We start from the raw sequence: 14981 nt of genomic DNA, 5'->3' as shown, positions 1-14981 counted from the left end.
GCGGCGCCGGCGCCCACAATCCGCTTTCAGTTTTAGAGACGTGGGCTGAGAACCTGCTGGGGGCTGAGCGGGGCAAGGAACCGGCCATTGCCCCCGGATGAATGCAGAACGGATTCCCATCGTTACCCAAATGTTTAAGCATGTAAGATGATATCAGAGATCTGCCTCAAGGGGTGGGGTAGAGATGACGCCAGAGCGGGCTGGTGTTGGTGATCAATTCTTGAAGCTGGATGCTGGATATTGGGGGTTCATTATATCGTTTTCCACTTTTATGTATATTTGAAAATTTCCATAATAAAACTTCCTAAAAGTAAGAGGGGAAGGGAACCGGACTAATGAGTTAATTAATCCCCTCCTATAGATTCTGCTCTCAAAAGGATTGATAACCCTCTCTTACTCTCCCATAATGAGAATAATGAAACGCTTTTGGAAGAACCCTTCTCTGGTCTCTGTAAACCTGTTGTGAACTCAGCAGCAGCATCAACATGTATACAACAGTGGAACTCAGTCCATTAAACTGCTGTCCAGGTGGCTTCTGGATTTGGGGGATTATCTGTGGATCAAGTATAATCCCAGGCTGTCTACCCTCACCATTCCCCAGGAGCTTCAGGCTTCCCACCCCCACTCCTGGGGAACTAAGCACATTCACCTCCTCTGCAAGTATTTATTGAGGGCCATCTCTGTTCAGGGCTTCTCTGCCTGCAGGGACACATGGGGTAGAAGCACATCTCTATCCGCAAGCTCACCACCAACCATTTTATTGTTGGTTGGGCTGGAACTGCTTGATGGAAAATAGCCTTCCCCCTCTAGAGAGGGGCTTGTTTACAACTGATACAAGGGAATGAGGTTTTTAGAAGAAAGCAGAAACAGAATTCTGGAACCAAATGAAGTTAACCCCAATACCAGCATAGCTGTCCTTGCTTCTGGGTCACAGCTGCGTTCTGTCAAAGGCACTGTCCTGGCTCTGCCTATGGGTTCTTGACAACATGATGTGAGGGTTTTCTTTCTCTTTGGGATTATCTGTGTTAGCCTTTCCTGCAAACAGCTCCTCCTCCAACCCGTTCTGTGTTCCTGGCACTATCCACCCCCAGATATTTTAGCCCAGAACAGCACACATTTGTGGAATACCCTCATGGACTAAGCTCTGTGTTCAGTGCTGGTGGCACCAATGAGCTAGAGTTGCTCTCTGTTCCAGCTGCCCCCCCCACCACCCCATACCAGCCCAGAGGGGAGGCTGGCCCAGTCACAGGCCTTGTTACAGTGCAGTGGTCAGTATGGAGGAGCACCCAGGGTCTGTGTGGTGGGATAGGGCAGAGTGAGGATGGGGGCTGGAGAAGGTCTCCCAGAGGAGACGGGGGCTGAAGCGAACTTCCGAACATCTAAGGATGAATTGACATTAGCCAGGCCCTGAAGGGGAGGGTAAGGCATTCCAGGCAGAGGAAACTGCCTAAGGTAAAGGAAAAAACAAACAAAAACAACCTATGTGGTATGTGCTGGAGGTGTGGGAGATTATAGCATTTCTGGCATGTATTAGAAAAAGCAGGGTCAAGTGGCAGAGGGCCTTGTTTTTAGGCACTTGGACCTTATCCTTTGGGTCTTATTTATTGAGTGAATTGGTCAGGTTAGCATTTGGGAACACCACTGAAGAAGGGCTGTGGAGGAGGAATGTTTTATAAGAAAGTGAGGGTGGGGTCCAGACTGAAGACACGGAAAGGGACAGGAGCCTTCAACCTAGGCCTGAGCTGAGAAGGACTTCCTGGGACTGGGCAGTGATAGCTGTTGTGAAAAGGCCACACAGATGAGAGAAAATTTACAAGTAAGTTGCCTGAAGGAATGGGATAGGGAGAGAGCAGTGGAGGGTGGCATCCTTGGGAGGGTGACCCCAGCATTTTTAACTGGGAGATGGGGTGAGTGGTGGTACCTTAGGTACAGACCCTGTAGTAACAGGTCTGGTGGTAGAAGAGAGGAAGAGGGGTGAGTTTTAGACATTAACAAACTAGAACTGTTCATGGTCACCCAAAGGGAATGTCCAGCAAGCAGTCGAGCGGCCTATGAAGCAGTGTTAGGAAGGTCATCTGTTGGTCGTCTTGCTGATTGTTCCCTCTCTTCCCATGTCCAACAGATCTCCAAGTCCTGGGACTCAGCTTTCCAGATCTGTCTTCTGACCTGCCCTTTCTGGTCCTGTGGCCAGGGTTGGCTTCATGGGTGTGTGACTTGTGCAGCTGCACAAGGTCCTGTACTTGAAGCCCCCCACCCCACCCCAACACACTCTGCTGTCACTATCTTGAAATTCTTAATTTTTGAACAAAGGACCCTGCAATTTCCTCTTTGCACTAGGGATTTGCAAACTATGTAGCTGGCCCTGCTCATGGCCCAGGTTAAAGGGCCCCATTAAAGGCTGAAGTTAAAGAGCCTCATTAAAGCTCCCTGCCCCCACCCCCAGTGACCAGGCTCTGTTTCCCAGGAGCATTCTGTTTCCCAGTCTCGGCCTCTCCAACTTTTTTTTTTTTTTCCTGGTGGTAGTGGGGATTGAACCCAGGGATGCTATACCACTGAGTCACTGAGCTACATTCTTAGCCCTTTTTATTTTTTATTTCGAGACAGGGTTTCATTCAGTTGTTGAGGGTATTGCTAGATTGCCCAGAACTGGCCTTGAACTTGCAATCCTCCTGCCTCAGCCTCCTAAATCTCTGGGAGGCATGCGGGCTGCCCACACCCAGCTGCAACATGATCTTAGAGTAGATTTGTGCCGAGTCTACCTTTCTGCTCAAAACTCTTTCATGCCACCTACACACTATCTGATAAAACCCAAATTCCTTAATGGAACACAAAGGTCCTTGTTCTGACCTACCTCTAATGCTGCTTCTCCCCTTCCTTCCCAGCACCTTCCTCCTTTGTACAGGAATCCTTCACCTTCACACAACTTCAGCTAGTCTTGTACCTCCAAGAAGCCACTCCTTAGTCCCTGCCCCTTACCCCAGCTTGACACTGTTATCTGTCCTGCTATTAGCTGCAACTTCAGGCCACACTGAGGGAAGGGGGCACTTATCTGAGAGTCTGTATCTCCCTCACAACACCCGCACATGTAGGAGCTCAATCAGTATGGGTGGAATGGAATTCAGTGTTTGCTGAGACTTAGAGCAACTGACCCTTTAGGAAGCACCCAGGGAGAAAGTTAGCAACAGCATAAACCAGGGCTTTCCACTCGGAGTAAGGAAGCAAGACAGAAAGCTGTGGATACACACAGTCCTCAGGATTAGGAACTAGGGTTCATGGCCACAGCCTAGGAGGAAGAGGAGGGTGTCAGACTGGAAGAGCTTAATAATAATCATGCCTATCCCCCTACTGCTTTTGGAATGGGGTGCGGGTAGGCTCAGAGACAAAAAGGCAGAATTTAAATTAACATTGTGAATCCGTGAGGCAGGACCTTGATCCAAGTCCCTATTCTCCCCACCCACACCAGTTATTCTCAGAGGGAGGCAAGAACGTTCTTAGGGTTCTCTGTTCTTGTTTGACCCTTATGTTTGTCCGTCATTGTCATCGGCAGTACACTTTGGAAGGTCATGGGTGTCTCTTCGTAAAAGTCTCTTGGGAACTGCATGCGCAGAGTTCGGCTTACAGCTTCAGGGACTTTACAGACCTGAAGAATCCTGGGAACTCCTGCAGCCCTCCCTTGTCATTGCAGCCTCAGTCAGAGCCTTTGGGACTCCTCCCTAGGCTCCCCCTGGCCTGTAAGTGGGAATGGATCAGAGAGTGCTCACAAATTTAGGGGCCCAGAGGAGTCCCAAAGCGAACCCAGGATTCCTCTCCAACCATGAATGCATTTGGTCCTGTTTATTTACCTGTTTGTTTCTCATGAGAGTAGTGCATGCTTATTGTGGAAAAAACAAAGAAAAGAAAAGAAAAGAATGTTTTATTTTTTTGTGTGTGGGGAGTCTGCTTTTTCAGGCTTAAGACTCCAAATCAAACCTGCAGACACATCTGGACCTAGGAATTGCTTCCCACCGTCTTAGATAAAGGAAAGAACACTAGACTAAGGAATCAGAGATCTGCATTCCCATCAAATCTCTATTACCAGTTTTTATTCATTTATCTAAAATAGGTAGAATGCTTTCGCCCTGTGACCCTCCCATCTTCCTTACCCCGCCTCCCCACAATCCTAGAATGGAGCAAATACAGTGTTCACTTGGGGGTACAGACAGCAGTTGCAGTGTGACTGTTGAGAATCACTGACCCTCTTAGGACCATGGTGACTTGTTCATGGTCACATCAGACATTCATAAGTATCACCCCCTGAGCAAAGACCACCAAGGATGAGTGACCCTCCCTTCTCTCTCCAGTGTTTATGAACTTGCTCCAAAGCCCCTGTCCTTCCTGGTTTCACTTGATTATTGTGCTTCTGTCTCTCCCCTGACCTCTCTGCAGCCACATTCCCTAGCCCTGGCCCTCAACCGGACCTAGGAAGACAGTTTGCCCAAGGAATGCATAAAATTGGAACTAAGTCTTAGCATATCTGCTGAGTGGGGAAGGAAGAGTGGCCCCAAACCTCATTCCTCACCTCAGGGAGGTTCTGGGGAAAGGGTAGGGGTTGAAAGCCAGGAGGACTTTCTCAGGCAGAGGAAGGGGAAAGATTTTGTAGCTTCAGGAGACTGGGGAGGTGGCTGTGAGGGTGTGGCAGTAGGAAACAGCCCATTTCCAGGGAGGAGGAGGCCACCACCAGGTGGGGGCAGGGAAGTTCTGGCAATGGTAAGAAGGTGGGGGAGGTTAGGTATGGGAAATAACACCTGCTTGGTGCAATGGTCATTATAAAAGTGCAAAAATGTTGATTACCCTTTGGCCTAGTAATTCCACTTCTGGAAAGTAACCTTCAAGAAAATCTTCAAAGCACCAGGGAGATAAAGTCATATTTGCCTATTTATAACAAGGTAAAAATGGAAGCAGCCAAAACATTTTTCTTAAAAGAATGACAAGGAAACTACTATACACAGTGATCGTTACATGTGATGTTCTCCAAAACTGAATAACATTCCCAATAAATTATGCTAACATATTAAGGGACGGGGCAGGTTACAATAATAACAGCTGTCATTTATGGAGTTATTTCCTAGCACTAGCCTGGATGCTTCCTGTATTTGGTCTCATTTCATTCATATGGTAAGGAGGAGAGGATAGAATTATGCATGCAACAGATTTGGAGACTAAGGGTCACAGGGCAGGAGGGTAGGGGTAGAGGGACTGGGATTCCAGTCTGGTGATACTCCAGTGTGTTCTGACCACTTGTGGGACCCTATCCAGCAAGGAGACCTGAGAGAAATGTATCTAATATAATGAAGGCTTTTTTGTTTTGTTTTGTTTTTTGTTTTTTTGTTTTTAGAGCTGGAGGTTCAGGGAGGGTAATTCCCACCTCCCCATCTTCTAAATTTTTCATTATGAAGTGATACTTTTTGTATGTTAGGAATTCCTAAGTTTCAGTTGTTTATTATACTTAGCATTCTGCAACTTGTTTTCCTTTGTTTTTTCATTTATCTCAGTGACCATATCTTCCAGATGCCCTTCCATCTTTTGGGGCGAGGTGACTGTTCCCTGATATGAATTTGGCAGAATTTATTTGCCTGGGTCCCCCCTTGAAGCACATTTTGAAGGTTTCTAATTTCTCACTAAGATAGTCAATCCTGCAAGGAGCATCCTTGTTGGGCAGAGGGTTTTGTTTGTTTTTAACAGAAAAGAAGGGACTGAAACAAAAAGGACTTGTAGGTGGCTCTATTTGTGGCTTTGGCAGATTGTGGGGTACAGGAGCTCCAGATAGAAAGATGGTCCCTGGGGTTGGAAATGGGAGTCTAGGGACTGGTGTTAACTTGGTAGGACAGCACTTGCCTAGCATTTGAGAGGTCCTGAGTTCCATTCTCAACCCTGAAGGAGAAAAAAAAAAAAAAGAAAAAAAAAAAAGAGGCCTACTTGAAGGATCGGTTTCTGACAGTATGTCCCAGACCCCTCTTCTCCCCTTAGGGCAGCCCCACCAGCAGACCCATTTGGGCAGGTCTAGGGCTTTTCTCTTTGGGGAAGTAGAGGTTATATGAAACCCTCGATTCATATTGGCATGCAGCTTAATTCTGTTTAGCTTTGGGCAAATCCTCTTCAGGAAGACAATTCTTCCAAAGCCTGTGGGGCACCAGGATGCAGAACTGACTCCGCTTCCCCAGCTCCCCCGGAGGTTTTTTAAGCAAATGTCATTTGAAAACCCAGCACCTCCGCCAATTCCTTACACCTGCTGCGAGGCCTGCAGCCAACTTGGTTGGGGTTCTGTGCTGCTGTGCTTCGTTTAGTGAAATAAGGGCCCGGAGTTAGAAGATTTCAAACTGCTCCAACCTTCTGCTGTGATTCCTTAAGGCCTTATCACAAAGATACAGCTCCACCTCTTACTAGCTGTGTGATCCTGGATGAGTTATTAACATCTCTGAGCAGTTTCTCATTGGAAGAAAGGAGCAGTGAGACTGGATAGGGTTGTGCAGATTGCGTGAACGACAACAATGAATTTGGCATCTAGCACAGGGCCTACACCTGAAAAATGAAGGATGAGCCATGGGTCTAATCCTTGAGGATCCTAAGGACCAAAGCCCTTTGGCTCCCTTTAGCCCAGTCTCCAAGGTTACCTGGGGCTCCCAGGAGAGCTTTGCTTTGAAGACCTCTGATCCAGGTAGGGAGGCCTATTCATTTCTCAGCCAGAGAGGTGTCACCTGAAGCCACCTAACAAAAACAACAACAAACAACCATTAACGAAGGTAACTCCTGAACGAACAGGAGACCAGCCTGTGGGGCTGCCCTTCAGGCCAGCACAGCAAGAACCCACCTCTGCAGGTACCTTTATGTTCATCGCGTCTCTTCATCCTTAGGTTCAGCAGCCAGAACCTCAATCTAAGTTTTCTAAAAGGGGAACCATCAACTGAATGAAGTTTATTTTTTTATTTTTCTCTCTTTTTAACTTAGTGAAGTTTAAAGGTCTAGTTCAAAATGTATTAGTGAAAAAACTAAGTGGAAAAAAAGGTATAACACTGTCATAAGAAATGAAAAAAGTCCACTTACTACCCAGGTAGGTGTATACATTCTTTTAATATACTTACATTCTGCAGGAATAAAAAGATCTGCCAGCATAAAAGTGTTATCAGTGAATAATAGCAGTTTGTTCCTTCTGGGGTGTATGGTGGGCTCTCCCTGTTTATTTTGTTTATAGTTTGAGGTCCTGATAATGAGCATAACTATTTTTTTTCTTTCCCCATTTTTTATGGGTGCATCATAGTTGTACATAATGATGGGATTTGTTGTTGCATATTCCTACATGCATACACTATCACAATATAATTGACCAATATCACTCCCCAACACTTCCCCCTTCTTCCCCTCCTCCCACCCCCATCCCTTTCCTCTAATGATCTCCCTGCAACTTTCATTAGATCCCTGTCCCTCCCCCACCTTTCTTTTCCTTTTTCTTCTCTAGCTTCCATATATAAGAGAAAACATATGACCCTTGACCTTCTGAGTTTGACTTACTTCGCTTAATATAATGGTCTCAAGTAATGTCCATTGTCCTACAAATGACATAATTTCATCCTTCTTTATGACTGAATAAAATTCCATTGTGTATATATACTGCAGTTTCTTTATCCATTCATCGGTTGATGGACACCCAGGCTGGTTCCATAGTCTGGCTATTGTGAATTGTGCCGCCATAAACATGGGTATTCATGTATCATTATAGTATGATGACTTTATTTCTTTAGGATAAATACTGAGAAGTGGTATAACTGGGTCATAGGGTGGTTCCATGCCTAGTCTTTTGAGGAACTTCTATACTGATTTCCATGGTGGTTGTATTAATTTACAATCCCACCAAGAGTGTAAGAGTGTTCCTTTTTCTCTGCATCCTCTTTAGCATTTATTATTGTTTGTATTCTTGATGACTGCCTTTCTGACTGGTGTGAGATAAAATCTCAGTGTAGTTTTGATTTTCATTTCCCTAATTACTAAAGCTATTGAACATTTTTCATGTATTTATTGATATTTCTTCTTTTGAGAAGTGTCTGTTTAATTCATTTGCCCATTTGTTAATTGGTTTATTTGATTTTTTTTGTGTAAAGCTTTTGAGTTATTTATATGTTCAAGTTTTTACTCCTCTGTCAGAAGAGTAGCTAGCAAAGATTTTCTCCCCTTCTGTAGGTTTTCTTTCACATTCCTAGTTGTTTCCTTTGCTATGCAGAAGCTTTTTAATTTGATGCCTTCCCTTTTATTAACTCTTGGCTTTATTTCCTGAGCTTTAGGGGTCCTGTTGAGAGAGTCATTGCCTGTGCCTATATGCTGGAGTGTTGACCCTACATTCTCTTCTAGAAGTTCCATAGTTTCTGGTCTACTTCGTAGGTCTTCGATCCATTTTGAGTTGACTTTAGGACAAGGTGAGAGGTAAGGGTCTAGTTTCATTCTTCTACATATGGACAACCAGTTTTCTCAGCTCCATTTGTTAAATAGGCTGTATTTTCTCCAGTGTATGTTTTGGTACCTTTGTCAAGGATCAGATAACTGGAAATACGTGTGTTTTTCTCTGTATATTCTATGCTGTACCATTGGTCTCTGTGTCTGTTTTTATGCCAGTACCATGCAGTTTTTGTTACTATAGCTCTGTAATATAATTTAAAGTCAGGTACTGTGATGCCTTAGCATTGCTTTTTTGGTTTAGGATTGCTTTGGCTATTTGGGGCTCTTTTATTCTTCCAAATGAATATTTGGACTGTTTTTTTTTTTCTAGTTCTGTGAAGAACGTCATTGGTACTTTGATGGGGGTTGAGTTGAATCTGTATACTGCTTTTGGTAGTATGACCATTTTGACAATATTAATTCTGCCTGTTCATGAACATGGGAGGTCTTTCCATCTTCTAAGGTCTTCTTCAGTTTTTTTTATTCAGTGTTCTATAGTTTTCATTGTAGAGGTCTTTCACCCCTTGGTTAGATTTATTCCTTATTTTATTTAATGTTTTTAGGCTATTGTGAATGGAATTGTTTTCCTGATTTCTTTCTCAGCAGATTCATTGTTGGTATATAGGGAAACATTATTTTTTTATATGTTGATTTTGCAACCTACTATTTCGCTGAATTTGTTTATTGACTCTAGCAGTCTTGTGGTGGAGTTTATTTTTTTTTGTTGTTGCTGTTTTGTTTTTGTTTTTGAACTTCTAAATTTAGAATCATATCATCTACAGACAGTGATAATATGACGTCTTCTTTTCCTATTTTTATCCCTTTTATTTCCTTCACTTGCTTAATTGCTCTGGCAAGCATGGCTTCTGAGAGAGGCAGTTATTGCAATGGTTAGGAATGAGGGGGAGATTGGAATGTGACCACATTGTGTGACTTCAAACTCAGATATTTGTTTCTAATTCAGAAACTGGAGTTCTTTCATCTCACTGTAAAAGTGAGATGACAATAATAATAAAACTGATTTAAGGGTTGTTTTGAGGGCTAACTGAGGGGATTTATGTTCAGTAAACACTCAGAAAAGGTCAACTATTATTATTACTGGTGTAAGTACAAAGAAAAGTGTATGTCAGGTGGGAGCAGTGGCACATGCCTGTAATCTCCCAGCAACTTGGGAGACTGGGACAGGAGGATTGCAAGTTCCAGGCCAAACTCAGCAACTTAGTGAGACCCTGTCTCAAAATAAAAATTACAAAGGGCTGGGAGGTAGCTCAGTAGCAGAGAGTCCCTGAGGTCAATCCCAGGTACCAAACCAAATAAAAGGAAAGACTGCCCCCAAAGTATATCAACATATATTTGTGCATATGTAAACATGGTCTCTCCTACCCAAGGATAAGGGTAATCATGGGTACACCTGCATTCCTGTGATACCTACAGTCATAAAAAGAGGTAGGAGAAAGAAAGGAAGAAGAAAGGAGAGTGGGCTTGGCAGCTCTGTACCGTGATGTTCTTCTACTTTTCTCTTAAGAAGGAAAGTTCTTGAGAAGTTCTCAAGAAGAAAACACTGGTTTAGGAAGAGGAAAAAACCCAGTGTAGAGTCCACCCCAGCACCCAAAATGGACTAGCTGGTGAGGGGACTGGAGATTGATATGAATTTGTCTTCTGTCTTAACCCAGGAGTAGAGTTGTCTCATTCATCCACCACCCAGTGAATATGTGTTGAGTTCCCAGGAAGACACAGTGGCCCAAGAAGAACAAAACAAAACATCATAAAAACAAGATCTCATCTTCAGCCGGGTTCAATGACACACTCTTGTAATCCCAGTGGTTGGAGGGTTGAGGCAGAAGGATTGCAAGTTCAAAGCCAATCTCAAAAAAAGCGAGGTGCTAAGCAACTCAGTGAGACCCTGTCTGTAAATAAAATACAACACAGGGCTGAGGATATGGCTTAGTGGTCGAGTGCTCCTGGGTTCAATCCCTGGTACCCCCTCCCTGCAAAAAAAGAGTGAGACTTATGGTATGAAGAGTGAGACTTATGGTATGCTGAAGAGTGATAAATGCTATGGAAAAAAAACTTAGCAAGGAACAGTTTTAGGGATTATTGGTATAAGTTGCAATTTTATTTTATCTTATATTATTTACTTTTCTTGTGGTACCAGGGATTGTACCCAGGGGCATTCTACCAGTGAGCTACTTCCCCAACCCTTTCTAAATTTTTTATTTTGAAACAGGTTCTCGCTGAATTGCTGAGTCTGGCCTCAAACTGTAATCCTGAGATTACAGGTGTGTGCCACCAGGCCTGGTTGCCCTTTTAAAGATGGTGGGGAGGGTCTTGCTGAGCAGATGACATTTGAGTGAAGACCTGGAAGAAGTGCCAGAGACCTCTGTAAATATCCAGGCAGAGGGATAAGTGCAAAGACTTGCAGATGGGAGCAGACTAGCAGAGAGAGCAGCGCAGCTGTGACAGAGGGGTCTAGACCAGGGTTCTTCAACCAGGGGCCTCTTCTTCCCCCAGGGACACATGGCGATGTCTGGAGACATTTTTGTTTGTCACAACTGGACCAGAGGGGCTGTGTGTCCTACTAGTGTCCAGTGGGTAGAGATCGGGGATGCTCTTCAACATCCTTTGATGAACAGCACAGCCTTCCCCCTCCTCCAAAGAGTAATTGGAACCCTAAAATGTCAAGAGCGGCAGATTTGGGAAACCCAAGTCTAAACTTAGGAAGACTTGTGGGAGACACTGTCCGAGAGATAAGAAGTGAGGGGATGGAGGCGAAATGCTAAAACCCTGTAGATAGTCCAAGGACTTCAACTTTTCCTCTAGACCACATGAGAAACCATCGATTATTGGCTTAAGCACAACAGTGGTGTTGAGCTGGTGGAATTCTGAGGTCACAGACAGGGAGGGGAATACCAGGCTGTCCTTGATCTTGGTTCCAGGCACTGGCTTCCTCTGAGTGGGTGCACACCAGGGACTGGAAAGCGGAAGACAGGTCATTTCCAATTATTAAGCAGGACTCCATCAGCAGGCTAAAACCTTGCTTTATTAGGAAATTGTCTGTCTTAATTCTTCAGGAATGGCCTAGTCTTCCTCAGTTACTAGGCATCATGGGAAGTTGGGACTTCATCAAAACAGGATCTCATGTCACCAAGTGAGCCTGGAGGCTAGCTGTGATGCACAGAGAGTGTTTGCATGCACACCTTGTCGTCTCAGAATTTTTAATGTAATGAGGGATGAAGGGAAGGGAGAAAACTGAACCCTCAAATTGATGCATGGGACATACAGGGAGCAGCTGCTGAGTGTGCATTGACTGCTGGGAACTGAGATTGGAGGGGCAAATGAATGCAAGCATGCAAGGGAGGGAGTTTGTGCGGGGCGAAGATGACACACGCGCAGACCCCACAGTCTGGGGAGGTAAATGCAGTTACAGATGTGGATGGGCACTGAACGAGAAGATGGCACAAGCAGTAGTGGAGAGGCCTTGGAAGACACAAGAGAGTAGGATGTGGAATTAAGGAGGAAAGGCAGCCCAAGCAGAGAGCAGTGTGAGCCTGTGTTCTCAGGAGCTCCACTATGTGGATGTCTGGACCACATTCTTAGGGGTTCTTATCCAGAAGGCCTGGATCCAGTCTGCAAATTTGCATGTTATGCAGCCCAGGGACCTGCAAACCAGTGTTTCTCTGGCTGCACTATGAAGTCCAGCTCCAGAAAACCCCAGGTAGAGTCAGGCATCTGACCTTTCCTGGTACTTGCAAGAGAAAGATATACAAATGCGGCTTACTTTGAAAGGGAAAAATCAGGAAGCTCTGGTTGCTGACATGGCCACTTTGAATGAATGCAGTGGTTCTGCTCAAGTGACCTAAATGCAACTGGAGGAGTTTGTTGAAGAACATATTTCTAGGTCTCACCACCTTTGTAAGACTTTGCCTTACAGCTTCCTGGGGTGGTCTGCCAGGGACTTCACCCGGACATGCACTGGCTCTGTGGATTATCTATGATGAAGACCTCTTCTCAAGAAGAACCTTGAGAGGCTGGTCCTTTCTCTCCAACCTGTGGGGAAAGGACCAACCCCCATAGGTAATATTTTTTCTCTTCTAGAGGGCAGCTTAGTCCTCTCTGGCCTCCTGGACCCTAAGCTTCCTACTGTGTGGAGCTTCTGCAGAGCTTACCAGAAAGGTCTCTCACTTGACTTCTTAGCTTTCCCTTCTTTTTGACACGTTTCTCCCTCCTGAACCTGGAATTCTAGAAATACTGAGGCTACTTCTCCATCTGTCTCCCCCACAGCAGCACAGTGTAGGCTCAAGGAGATCTTACTGGTAAGCATTCAGATTCCCCACTTCTGTGGACAGAAACCAATAATTGAATATATGTATATATATATATATATTTTTTTTTTTTTTTTTTTTTCCCCTCTAAATCACAATCACATTCATCACTCGGTGCTTTAGGTGCTTTAAGCTGACTTTGAAGAAAAGGGAGGGAATCCACTAGTCCAGGAATGTAGATATCCTCTAGAACTGGAAAAGGCAAGGAGTAGGCTTCCCCTCAGAACCTGCAGAAGGAACACAGTCCTGCTGACAACTGCTTTTAGCCCAGTAAAGCTCCTTTTGTATTTCTGACCTCTGGAATTATAAAATAAGGCATTCATGTTGTTTTAACAGAATCTGTGGTCTTTTGTTACAGCAGCAGTAGGAAACAGATACATTGGCTGAGATACAGATGAAGGTGGAGATACAGATGGGCAGCAGGCTATAATGACTTGAGCCAGGGGGAGAGACTAGGGCTGGAACCCTGGCAACTCCAGCTTGCAGTTGGAACTTAAATCAGGACGGTGAATCACTGTAAGGCATAGAATAAGCTGGCTGCAGGACCTCCAAATATTTCCTGTCATCTTTCAATTGGATAAAAACAGTCTTCTAATTAGCAAATCTTTGGCCCAAGGGCCTAGGTGGGTCCTGAGCTGGACGGCCTTCTCCGGGATCAGCCTAGGAGGTGAGAGTGAGTGTCTGGTTAATTCTAGTCTCCCTAGTGCACCAAGGATCCTGTCACCCTGAGGGAAACTCCCATCACGTTATCTTTGTTGCCTAAGGGACCAGTGGGGGAGGGAAATCCAACAGGGATGGAAATGTTTGTTTAGCACTTACTAAGTGCCAAGCACCAAATCTGGTACTTTTTAACCTGTGGTTTTAAACCTTACATAACCCTGGAGGAAACTCTTAATCCCATTTCATGGATAGGAAAATTGGATCAGATTATTTAAGATATCACCAGCAGGACACCAAATATCCAGGAGTCCATCAAAAATGGCTGGGCTTCAAATGTCCCCAGAGTGGTGTGCTCAGATTATTTTCTGAGCACCCCTCACCCTGAATGAGGGCTATTTAAGAGTGTTTTCTACTCAGAACAGCAACACTGGCTTCTCCTCCTTTGCCTGAGGTAAGCATTTAATCCTCACACCAATCCCATTGGTTGGGCTTATGGTTTTTATTTTACAGATGCAGACTTTCAGGCTCAATAAATTAAGTCATTTGCTTAAGATAACACAAACCAGAAGAAGCAGGTCAGGACTGGATTCCAGAACAATGATTTTTCTTGAAGTAACACTACTACCACCACTAGTCCCCCTTCCGCCCCTCCTTCTCTTATTGTTCCTACTCCCACACCTTCCCTGCAGACCCTGATCAAGGTGTGTGAACCAGGGAATAGTGCCTGATATACCAGGGCCTCAGTATTGACCACAGGGAGTTAGGATGAAAAGTCCATTCTCAAGTGACCTTGTCTCAGCTGGTTTCAACCATCAGGAAGGTAGTGTCAAGGAAGGTAGCCTCTTGCAGGAAACTCTCCCTGATTCTTTCAGCCCACAGCATTCTTACCTTCTCTACATTTAAAGCCTCTTTGCTTCCCAGCAGGCCTTGCAGAAGTCATTATGATTGGCATATATTTTCTCCCATAGAATGTGAGCTCCTTGAGGGAAGGGATTTTGGTCTGCTTTGACACTGCTGAATCCAAAATGCCTAGATAGGGCCTGGCATGGAGTAGGTGGGCACAAGAAGTAGTGGCTGGATTTTTAAAACCTTCTTGCAACTCACAGGGACTGGTGCTGGTCTGGGCCAGGCCATGTGCTGACTTCCAGGGATGCAGAAGTGACCCAAATAATGTCCTGCCCTCTAAGCTTATGGAGGATTCACACAGACTCTGAATGATTTCACTACATGCAATCAGAGAAAAGGCCAGCAGAAGGAGGACCAGCCTTGCTTGTTGGAAGAATGCAGATGGAAGTTAGAGAGGGGGTTGTTGCAGAGTCCCCCAGTTGGGAAGGCAACTGTGTGCCTGTGATCAACTGAGAGGCACCATTGGGTGACAGTTAGGAGCACAGGTTCTGGAGTCCATCTTTCTGGGTACGAATGGTCCTTCACAATTACTAGTTGGGAAATATCATGCCAGTTGCTTAATCTTGAGAAAACTCCAGATCTCCAGACTCACTGCAGAGATTGTGATTCAGCAAGTCTGGACTGGCTAGG

This window comes from Sciurus carolinensis, chromosome 5 (assembly GCF_902686445.1).
Source record: "Sciurus carolinensis chromosome 5, mSciCar1.2, whole genome shotgun sequence".
In the NCBI taxonomy this organism is placed as follows: Eukaryota; Metazoa; Chordata; class Mammalia; order Rodentia; family Sciuridae; genus Sciurus; species Sciurus carolinensis.
Note: the sequence above shows the minus strand (reverse complement) of the source record.